We start from the raw sequence: 10030 nt of genomic DNA, 5'->3' as shown, positions 1-10030 counted from the left end.
TTGTGTGCAAGTACCTTGTTAAACACCTTTAGGTCAGAGATGGCTATAATACCATGCAAAAATCTGAAATAGCAATTCAATGACAACATCAATTTGAGAAGGAATTTAGTTGTATTTTGTCTTCATATGTATACATGCATGTATACATGCATGTATACATATACATACATGCATATGTATACATATGTATACCTAATATAGGTATACATGCCTATATTAGATTCTAATGAATTAGCAAAACTGAATGGTCACCTATATATTTCACCTATAGCGAAACCCTACCTTGTGTTCAAGATAAATTGCAATCCCAACCTGTGCACACACCATGCATTTAAAATACATTTAAAGAGCATTTTCCCCTCCCAAAGATCCTGTGAACAGTATTTTACCCCTACAATTCCTATCTCCCTTAACAAACTGCAGTTCCCATCACCATCGTCTTATTTGTATGCTGCCTTTCCATGGTTAAAACCATGCTCAAGGTGGCTTAGAATATGAATAGCCCTACAGAATTACAAACATAACATAAGTAGTCATAAAAATAAATAAATTAAACACTTCAAAATGTTCATAGCCAAATTGAACAATGTCCGCACAAATAAGAATAATATCTAAAAACAAAGATAAAATAATAATATCAACACTGGCAACAAAACCCACAAAACAATACCCCAAGCAGCCTCAGCTTTTGTAGCTGGAGTCAGTCAGGGCTCTGCCCTCCCAGGCCAGTTGGAAAAAGATGTTCAAGGCAGGGAACAGGTTTTCCAGGACTCACAGACAAGATGGTCCCAGTTCCCAGGAATTTTGGTGCGTGCGTGCATGCACGCATTACTCATTTGATGTGTCTGTAGCCCTTAATTCATGCTGTTGGATGGAGTTTAAAGTTTTTGTGTTTGAAGGAGGGGAGGGGGTGGAGATAGCCAGTTTTGGACCTGAAAGCTAGAAAGAGGCAGAGAGGCTGCATCCACTCTGTGCTGGTCCCCCCCAAAATATCTGTTAGGGAATGCAGGATCTCTGGGGTAGCTAATGCTATGAACTTTTGTTAATGCATTAGGCACACCCAAATGATTCAACTTCAACCAATAGTTAAAGAGTGTCCTGCAGATGTTCATAGATGGAAGAAAAGGTCTTGTTTCAGAATGGAAGTACAGAGTTCGGGTATTTCTGTGTGCTGCCACCATGGCCTTTGATATCATTCTACATACAATCTAAACTTTCTGAGGTTTGCGTTGTGTATTGCTCTTGATTTCAGCAAGTTCAGTAGAGACATACCTTGCCTTCTCCAAAATAACTCTGTCAACGATGCTCTGTGCTACTGTGCCCAATTTGCCAGTTGTGGGGTCTTTTTCTGTAGCCCCAATGGCACATTATTCAGTATAGAAGTTTTTTTTGGGTGGTGGTTCAATAATAACTTGCATAATAATCACAAGGTGTGTTTTGGCTGCTTAGAAAATTCATGCCCTCTGAAATATTATCTTATGCAATGGATTGAAACATATGACTGTCTGAAAAGTGTAGTTACTAATTGAAACTGTTAGAAACTGTTTCGTAGTTGGGTCTATGCACCTGTAATATAAGATTATCTAAATTTAAATGTATTTGGGGATGTCTTTATCTTTAGCAGAAGAAGAAAACTAGGAGGAGGGCTCTTTTTATTTGAATCAGATGTCACAGCCCAATTTAGCAATGCACTTATTTGACGGTATCCCCAAATGTGGTACAATATCAAATCTGAATAATGCCAGACCATCCAACTCCGTACAATGGTCTGCCCAGGCCAGCAGTAGCTCTGATGCCTAAGCTTGCCAAGGACTGAACTCAAGGCCTCCTTTAGGCAAGCCATGCATTTTACTATAGTACTGAACTAAAGGCCATGTGAAAATGCCATGTGAATTGTGTCACATGCGTAACCTTCTTATTGACATTTGACAAGTCGATTTACAGTATTGTGCTGACAGTGATGTTCAAAAGAGCACGAAACGAGAAAAGAAGGATTATTTATTAAAGCAGAATATTTGCTGATGGCACACACATTGCTTGACATCCGTAAACAAATTTCTGCTAGCAAAAGTCTCACGGGAACAAGTGTGAGATTTGACGTGGAGAAAAATATCTCATTAGCTGTTATGGAAATCAAGTCATGAATCATTCAGGATGTAATCTATTTATTTCGGCAAGGCAGAGATCTGCTTTTATGTTGACTGATAAGCCACACAACTGCTGCATCCATGCTGCAGGCACAGAATTAGAAAATATACTGTGCCTTTTGGGTCAGTCACCAGATTCTGTTCTGGAAATGTTACAAAGAATTCAGGAAGGAGTCCTTTGAAAACTCTAGCCAAAAGAACATTGACTTCCTATTCCAAGAATCTAGAAAGTCAAACACTGCCCCCCCCCACCAGATTACAATAACTTCCCGGCAACTTTTTAAATCCCAGAAATTTTTTAAAAAACAACTCATGAGGAAAAACTGTTTTTAATCACTGATCTTTTGAATATTTTAAAGAATATTTTTCATATCCAACATCTGTGGGGTTTTTTTTCCCTTTCAAGAATTACCGCACTGGATCCATTCCACATACCTTGGCACTCTGATTACCGCAGCTGATATGATGCAGAAGGGCCTTTTCTGTTTCCTGCATTTCACCTCCAAGACAACTCTGCAAGAACAGCAGACACGCTGGCTGGGGACCATTCTGTAATGTGGATGGTGGTGAGAGTGATTCAGATATGCCATTAAGAAGCAAATAAATGTGTTGCCCCTTTCAACTGTATACTGGACATTCACCTGATGAAGGTGTTTGAAGAAGCCAGTGGGGGAAAGTTGTTCCATTCTGGTATTCCTCAGTAGCATTTTGCTACAGTTTCCTGTTTGGTCACATCTAGATTGGACTATTGCATTGCGATGCAATCTTATTCTGGCTGCCCTCAGAAGTCTCCAAAAGCTCCAGTTGACGCAAAATGCAGTGGAGAGACTGTTGAGAGGAGCTCAGGTCTTTGATCAGATTAGCATACAATGAATGGGATTTTGGTGGTTAATGTAGCAGCCACATTTCTTCTCTATGGAATTGACTTTTATGCAGAAGGGAAACCAGCACCTAAAATATTGCGCTGTTCCCTTTATATATCAATATATTTACTTGTACTGTGGAGATATGCGGAGAATTAATGGAAGAACACAAATACTCTGTTGTAGACTGACGAATGGTTTTTTGTTTTTGTTTTGTATCAGTAGGCTCTTATTTTGTTGTGTTGTAGTAGGCTCGTATTTTGTTGTGTTGTGAATAATTTGATTTCCTCTCATGGAAGTCCAATTCCCAGCATCTTTGGGGGAAGCCATGTGTTTTAAAATGTGCATTGAATGTGATTTGAATGTATGGTGTGGATCTGCCCTTTGAAGGGACCAGAAACAGATCACCATGTGCACAATGGACCCAGTCTCCTTGGGTAGGTTTCTATTCAATAATAGTCAGGGCCAGCCCTAAGGCAAGGCTGGGTGGCGCAATGCGCCAGGCCGCCGGGCCGCCACGCTGCTGCGCCCGCAAAAGCCGCGCTGTGCCCGCAGCAGCCACGTGGTGGAGGCCGGACGCAGCACCTCCCCGCATCAGCTTGCTGCCCTCGCCCGCCTCCGCCATATCGAGCGGCACACGGAGCCTCCGTCCCATCGGAGTGCTGCCTGCCCGGAGGGTCCCTCAAAGTATGGCAATGGGAGCTGCTGAAGCGCCAAGGCCCACCACAATGTGCATGCACTTCGCCAAACCCTTGCAGCGCGTGAGGGCTGCCAGGAGGCGGTTGGCTGCTTAGAGCAAGCCCCGGAGCCTCCGCCTCTTCTCCGCTATAAAAAGGTGAAACGGTGTGTGTGTGTGTGCGTGCGCCGGAGGGATCTTTGAATTGGGGGGGGGGCGCCAGAGAGATTTTTGAACCACGGCACCAGATATCCTTGAGACGGCCTTGATAACAGTAATGGAGAAATTGAACTGGAGCTGTTTTTCAATCTGCTGTTGATTTAGCTGGACCATAAAACCCATATATTGGAAGACTGTATTGAAGGAAAGAATCACATTCTGAGCAGGCAAACTATCTGGCATATAACATATTGTTCCTAAAGATATTTACTGAGTGTAGGTATCATGAATTTCAATAAGATTTACCATCCTAGTAAATGCTTTTAAGATTTCAGCCTTAATTAAAATTCTGATTGTGTTTCTATTCCGTTTTAGCCTCTGGTGCTGCTAAAAATTCAAGTCTTTTTTTTCCTTAATAGGGAAGACTATTATGAAACCTTCTTGATCTGTCTTGTGCAGGAAAAAAAGTTTTTAACAGCATCACAGCACAGTTCAACAGGAAATGTGTTTTTCAGCATAGAGGGACATTAATCCGCGGGAGGCAGTGGAAAACAGGAGTGCCTGGAGTGCTCTGGTCCATGGGGTCACGAAGAGTCGGACACGACTAAACGGCTAAACAACAAAGCCTTCAGGTGCTGCTGGACTACAACTCCCATCAGCTCTGACCACGCTGGCTGGGGCTGATGGGAGTTGGAGTCCAGCAACATGGAGGACCACAGGTTAGTCATCTCTGTGGTAATGGAAATCTTTATGTTTACTATCTGCCTGATAAAGGAGCAGGAGCCCATCAACCCCTTGGAGATTCTGCATTGTCTTGGAGAGTGAAATCTCCTCCAGTCCACAGCATTCTAGCCTAGTCAGGAGGCTGCTGAAGAAGGAACAAGAGGGAATCTTGAACTGTAGCCGCAACAAGGGCAAGAGTTCCTTAATCTCTTTCCGCAGTATAATTACATTGGCAGCAGCTAGGTTGCCAGCTGTCATTTTAACAGAACTTTGATCTGCCGCAATTAGCAGGTGATAAATGTTTGCCAACCTAGCAGTTTGAAAGCACGTCAAAATGCAAGTAGATAAATAGGAACCGCTATCCATGTGCTGCTCTGGTTTGCCAGAAGCAGCTTTGTCATGACCTGAAAGCTATACGCCGGCTCCCTCGGCCAATAATGCGAGATGAGCGCGCAACCCCAGAGTCGGTCACGACTGGACCTAATGGTCAGGGGTCCCTTTACCTTTACCTAAATGTTTGCTCCATAGCCTGAAAAGATTTACCAGCTTATTTATTCATATGAAACCTGTTAAACAGACAAGCCAGGCCAGAGTAGGGTTGTTGTCTGCCCCCGTCCGCCCCCGGCCACTTAGCAGTTACTGAAACGTTCCCTTCCAAATCTCTTTGCTGTTGCTTGAAGCTCAACCATTCAACCTCCCTCCCTCTTGTCCTTTCCTCTCCTAAGTCAGAATATGCCACCAAGCAATTTAGTTACATGCCCTTTTGATATGCCACATAGGACCTTCTGCCTGAATCCTGGCAGTGCCAGGAAGGCACCATCTTAACTGGGTGAAAATGGAAATAATATGCCAAGCAGTTTCTTAACAAAGGCGGTGAGACACTTGGTCATGGACCATTTAGTAAATTTATCAGTTCTCGTCAGCAGCAAAGACAAGGAACGTAGTTGAAACTGAAACTTTCCCAACAAATATTACATGCCGTCGTGCTGGGATTGCCAAAGTAGTTCCAGTGGGTGTGTATGCACCCACAGAGGCCTTCTATGGAGCTTGCAGGGACCCCTTCCCACACTGAATTTAGGTTTGAAAGAAGCATTCTGGTGCAGGTGATAGGCTATTAATTCCTCTTGTTTGCAAATATGCCCAGGAGCTTTGTGACTCCTTCTGCAGCTGTGTGCATGTTACTGCTTCAGCTGTGTTGGCTACTGCTGCTAGATAGAATCAAGGTGCTAATGGCTATGGCCTGGGTCATAGCCGCGAGTCATAATATACCCAAATTAATAATTAACAGTAATCAAGAAGAAAAATGGGAGGAAAAGATGTTTGCTTTACAAACAAGGAACTACTGAACGGAGAATTATTTCTGGTTCTTGCATATTGCCAAATTGCCAAGGTCACACACACACACACACACACACACACACACACACACACACTCCACAGATTGGTTCTCTCCCTTCCTCCTCCAGTACCACACTCCCCATAAGACCTTGAACATCTTGTCGATAATTGTTTCCATATTTGCTTGTAAAACAGACAGCCTTGGTGTACAATATGCGCAGGCCAGATGGAGCTAACATAGTAATTGTCCAAGTGGAGAATCCTTCCCTTATGCTAGGATTCTCTGTACAGTGGTGTTTTGATGTGTGTGAGCAGATGCCAAAGCATCTGAAGTGAGCAGCAGCTAGACAGAGGGTCAAATGCCACTAGAGGCGCAAATGAGTGTGTCAACATGTTGCTTCGTTGTTGGCGTGTTTACAGCCTCCCGTGTGATGAGATGGAGACAGTAATGGTGATGCTCCTCTATTCATATCTAGCAGGAAGAGAATCAGAAAAAGCCTTCATTGTAACTGAGAGGAAAGAGAAAAGCTATCTGCAAGCCAAACAAATTTCTTCTGTCACTTTGTTACATTTCATAACGAGCTTAGTTAATTAACATATGGATAAAGTTACAAAGAGTTGCTCAGACAGAAACCTTTGCATACCCTCCAACATTTCTCCGATGAAAATAGGGATGTTCTATTCCATAATAATGATGGTGATTATGGTGATGATGATGATAATTCTCTGGGTTGCTTCCAACACATATAAAAACATAATAAAACTATATAAGCCTGCCTTCAAATGTCTTCTAAAGATTGTTTAGTTACTTATCTCCTTGGCTCTGTGGGTCACATAACCCCATACCCACCAACATTTCTCTGATGAAAATAGGGATGTCCTAAGGAAAAGTGGAACCTTCTGGGTTCAAATCAAAAACTGGGATGGCTTCTGTAAATTTGGAATGTCCCTGGAAAATAGACCGCACTTGGAGGGTCTGCCTTTGCAGAGAAGTTAGTCCTGTTTCCATCTGAACAGTCTTCTTCTTTGGTGATCACTTGTAGCTGAGTGAGATTGTCTTCCATAAGCACGGTTTTAACAATGAGTCCGTAAGTGACTGTGGAGGCCAATTCTGGATCCACACATCCTTCCACAATGGGGACATTGGTTTCCGGGTGGGCGTTGATCACGGTGTGGATTTGCCAAGCGTGCCTTCCTCTTAGCACGTTTCTCCCTTGTGCCCTGAGTTCGAGTGTCTTCAAAGCGCTCCAGATGTTTTGGGACTACAACTCCCATCATCCTTTGCTAACGGGACCAGTGGTCAGGGATGATGGGAATTGTGGTCCCAAAACATCTGGAGGGTCGAGTTTGGCCATGCCTGAGCTAAATGAAATGGTTGTTGCCTTTATACCATGCCTCTGGGAAACAAGACACTGGACTAGAAAGAATCTTGATTGGATTCAGCAGGGCTCTTTGTATGTTCATTCCTATTGGACACTTTTTTCCATTTTAGGGATCGTTACGAAAGGATTTGCACAAATCTATGGTACGAACAGGGACACGGGTGGCGCTGTCGGTTAAACCACAGAGCCTAGGGCTTGCCGATCAGAAGGTCAGCGGTTCGAATCCCCGTGACGGGGTGAGCTCCCATTGCTCGGTCCCTGCTCCTGCCAACCTAGCAGTTCGAAAGCACATCAAAGTGCAAGTAGATAAGTAGGTACTGCTCCGGCGGGAAGGTAAACAGCATTTCCGTGCGCTGCTCTGGTTCGCCAGAAGTGGCTTTGTCATGCTGGCCATATGACCCGGAAGCTGTACGCCGGCTCCCTCGGCCAGTAAAGCGAGATGAGCGCCACAACCCCAGAGTCGTCAGGGGTCCCTTTACCTATACCTTTTATGGTGCAAGCACGCTTGGAATACTGTATAGATTTCTGACTGCAGATGTTCAAAAAGGTTATTGCAGAGCTGGGTGTGTGCAAAAAAGGGCAAACAAAATGATAAATGTGCTGCAGCAGCTTTTTTTTTTAACCTGACAATGTATGAGTATATTAAAGGTAAGCAGCTGCTTGGTCCAAGAGGTGTTCCATTGTGAGCAAAGCTTGATTGTGCCAGAACCACCAAATCCCATGTATAAATGAATTGGAAATTGAGTCCTGCTCCATCCCTAGCTGTACACACTCTTGTTTACTCTGCATTCAATGCCCTCCCACTGCTGGTTTAGGAAATGGTGTACACACCACCTTAGCCACAATATGTTATCTAGCCTGCATCTTTACCACTGTTTCTTGTGTTTTGGTGCATTTGTCCTCAAACCAGCCTCAATCCAAATTGCTAAAAAGAAGGACTTGGTTGTGCTTCAACCCAGGAATGTGTATACACAGCCGTCGTATACATGCAAGAAGTTTCTTGGTGCAAATGACTTTGAAAAGGGCCATTTCCCAAAGCACCGAAATTGTGGTAGAAGGCTTTTGGTCAGATTAGTACAACTATTCAAAAAAGACTTTTCGTATAAAGCAGAAGGGTTCTGAATAATTCAGAAATGATGACAAAATAAACAATTCTGGAAAGGAAAACATTTCTGAGTAACTCTTGCCTCCAGAGGGCACTGGGACACTTCCTCTGTAATTCAAGGTCTAAGAGTCAACTTTTGACTAGCCATGTAATTATGATCTAATGACATATAAACGTTATTGTGCTGTAACTATAAAACCGGTAGACTCTGGCCACAGGATTTGCTTGTTTTCCATTCAGATGCTAATACACTTCAGATAAATAAATCACATTGATAGATATGGTTTCTCATCTAGTAGGTTGTTTTCTGATTTTATGATTTTGATGATTGGGTGATAAATCAATCCTTTCTGTTTCTATGAATGAGGGAAGTGCTAATGTCCTTCTTCATATGCCCCCCCTGGCAATGATGAGGCTGCCTAGAGTCAATTGGCATATTAAGATGTGGCCAGACAGATGTTATTAAATTATATTCAATCTCTGATAAGTTAACTCGACTTTTGCACAACATGTACTGCTGTGCTTTGAAATGTTATAGAAACAGAGCTCCTTTGCACCATGCTGAGCCATTGACGATCTCTTTTGCCAGTAACCTCCCTCAGATATTAGTCATGCTCAAAATAGTTCTCTCCATCTGCAGTCATTTACCAGTTGTGCTTGCCTTAAGCTAATGTGGTGTAGGGTACATAATGAAATATTATGTTTAATTATTTCACACCTTTTTCTCTCACGAGGTCGGAAGGTGGCTTAAGGCTAAACAATAATGAAGCAATTGGGGAAGCAATAATGAAAAAAAAGCAAATTAAGCATGAATGGTATATATGGTACTTTTCCTTGTATAAGACACCCCCATGTATAAGATGCCATGTATAAGATGCCCCCTATTTTTGGGGACTCAAATTTAAGAAAATGGGGGGAGATGGCACAAAGTTGTTGAGCTTTTTTTTTTTGAGGAGGATTGCCCAGAGTTGTTGAGCTTTTCGGTGTGTGTGGGGGGGTTATGCCGAGGGTTTTTGAGCTTTTTAAAGGGGGGAATGCTGAAAATCGCTCACCCACCCGCGTGACAAAATCCGCCTCTCATCTGTCACTGACAGAAGCAGAAGCTGAAAATGCCCCCCCCCCAATTGCCGCAGCATTGGCAAATCAACACTACCCATTGACCCAGCAACAAATAACACGCAAAATAGCTGCTGGCAGCCACAGCAGCAATCAATCAAACATCCACCCTCTGCACTACCCATGTATAAGGTGATCCCCACATTTTAGCATGACTTTAAAGGGGGGGAAATCAAGTCTTATACATGGAAAAGTATGGTATATATATACATTAATGTTATATATACATGGGTTTCGAGCCCCATGTTGGGCAAAAAGATTCCTGCATTTCAGAGGATTGTACTAGATGACCCTTGTGGTCCCTTCCAGCCCTTATGATTCTGTGATTCTGTATGTGTTCTACTAAAAAATACAGATCATTACAATAAAAGCATCACAGCCCCAGCCCCAGTCAGTTCCCAAAAAGTCTGTTGGAACAAGATAGTCTTCCCTTGCCTGTGGAAGGACAGCAAGGAGGGAGCCAGTCTAATTTCTCTAGGAAGGGAGTTCCAAAGTCTTAGAACAGCTACCAAGAAGGCACT

This window comes from Zootoca vivipara, chromosome 7, assembly GCF_963506605.1.
Source record: "Zootoca vivipara chromosome 7, rZooViv1.1, whole genome shotgun sequence".
In the NCBI taxonomy this organism is placed as follows: domain Eukaryota; kingdom Metazoa; phylum Chordata; class Lepidosauria; order Squamata; family Lacertidae; genus Zootoca; species Zootoca vivipara.
The sequence above is the reverse complement of the archived record's forward strand: the minus strand, read 5'-3'. Positions refer to the sequence as shown.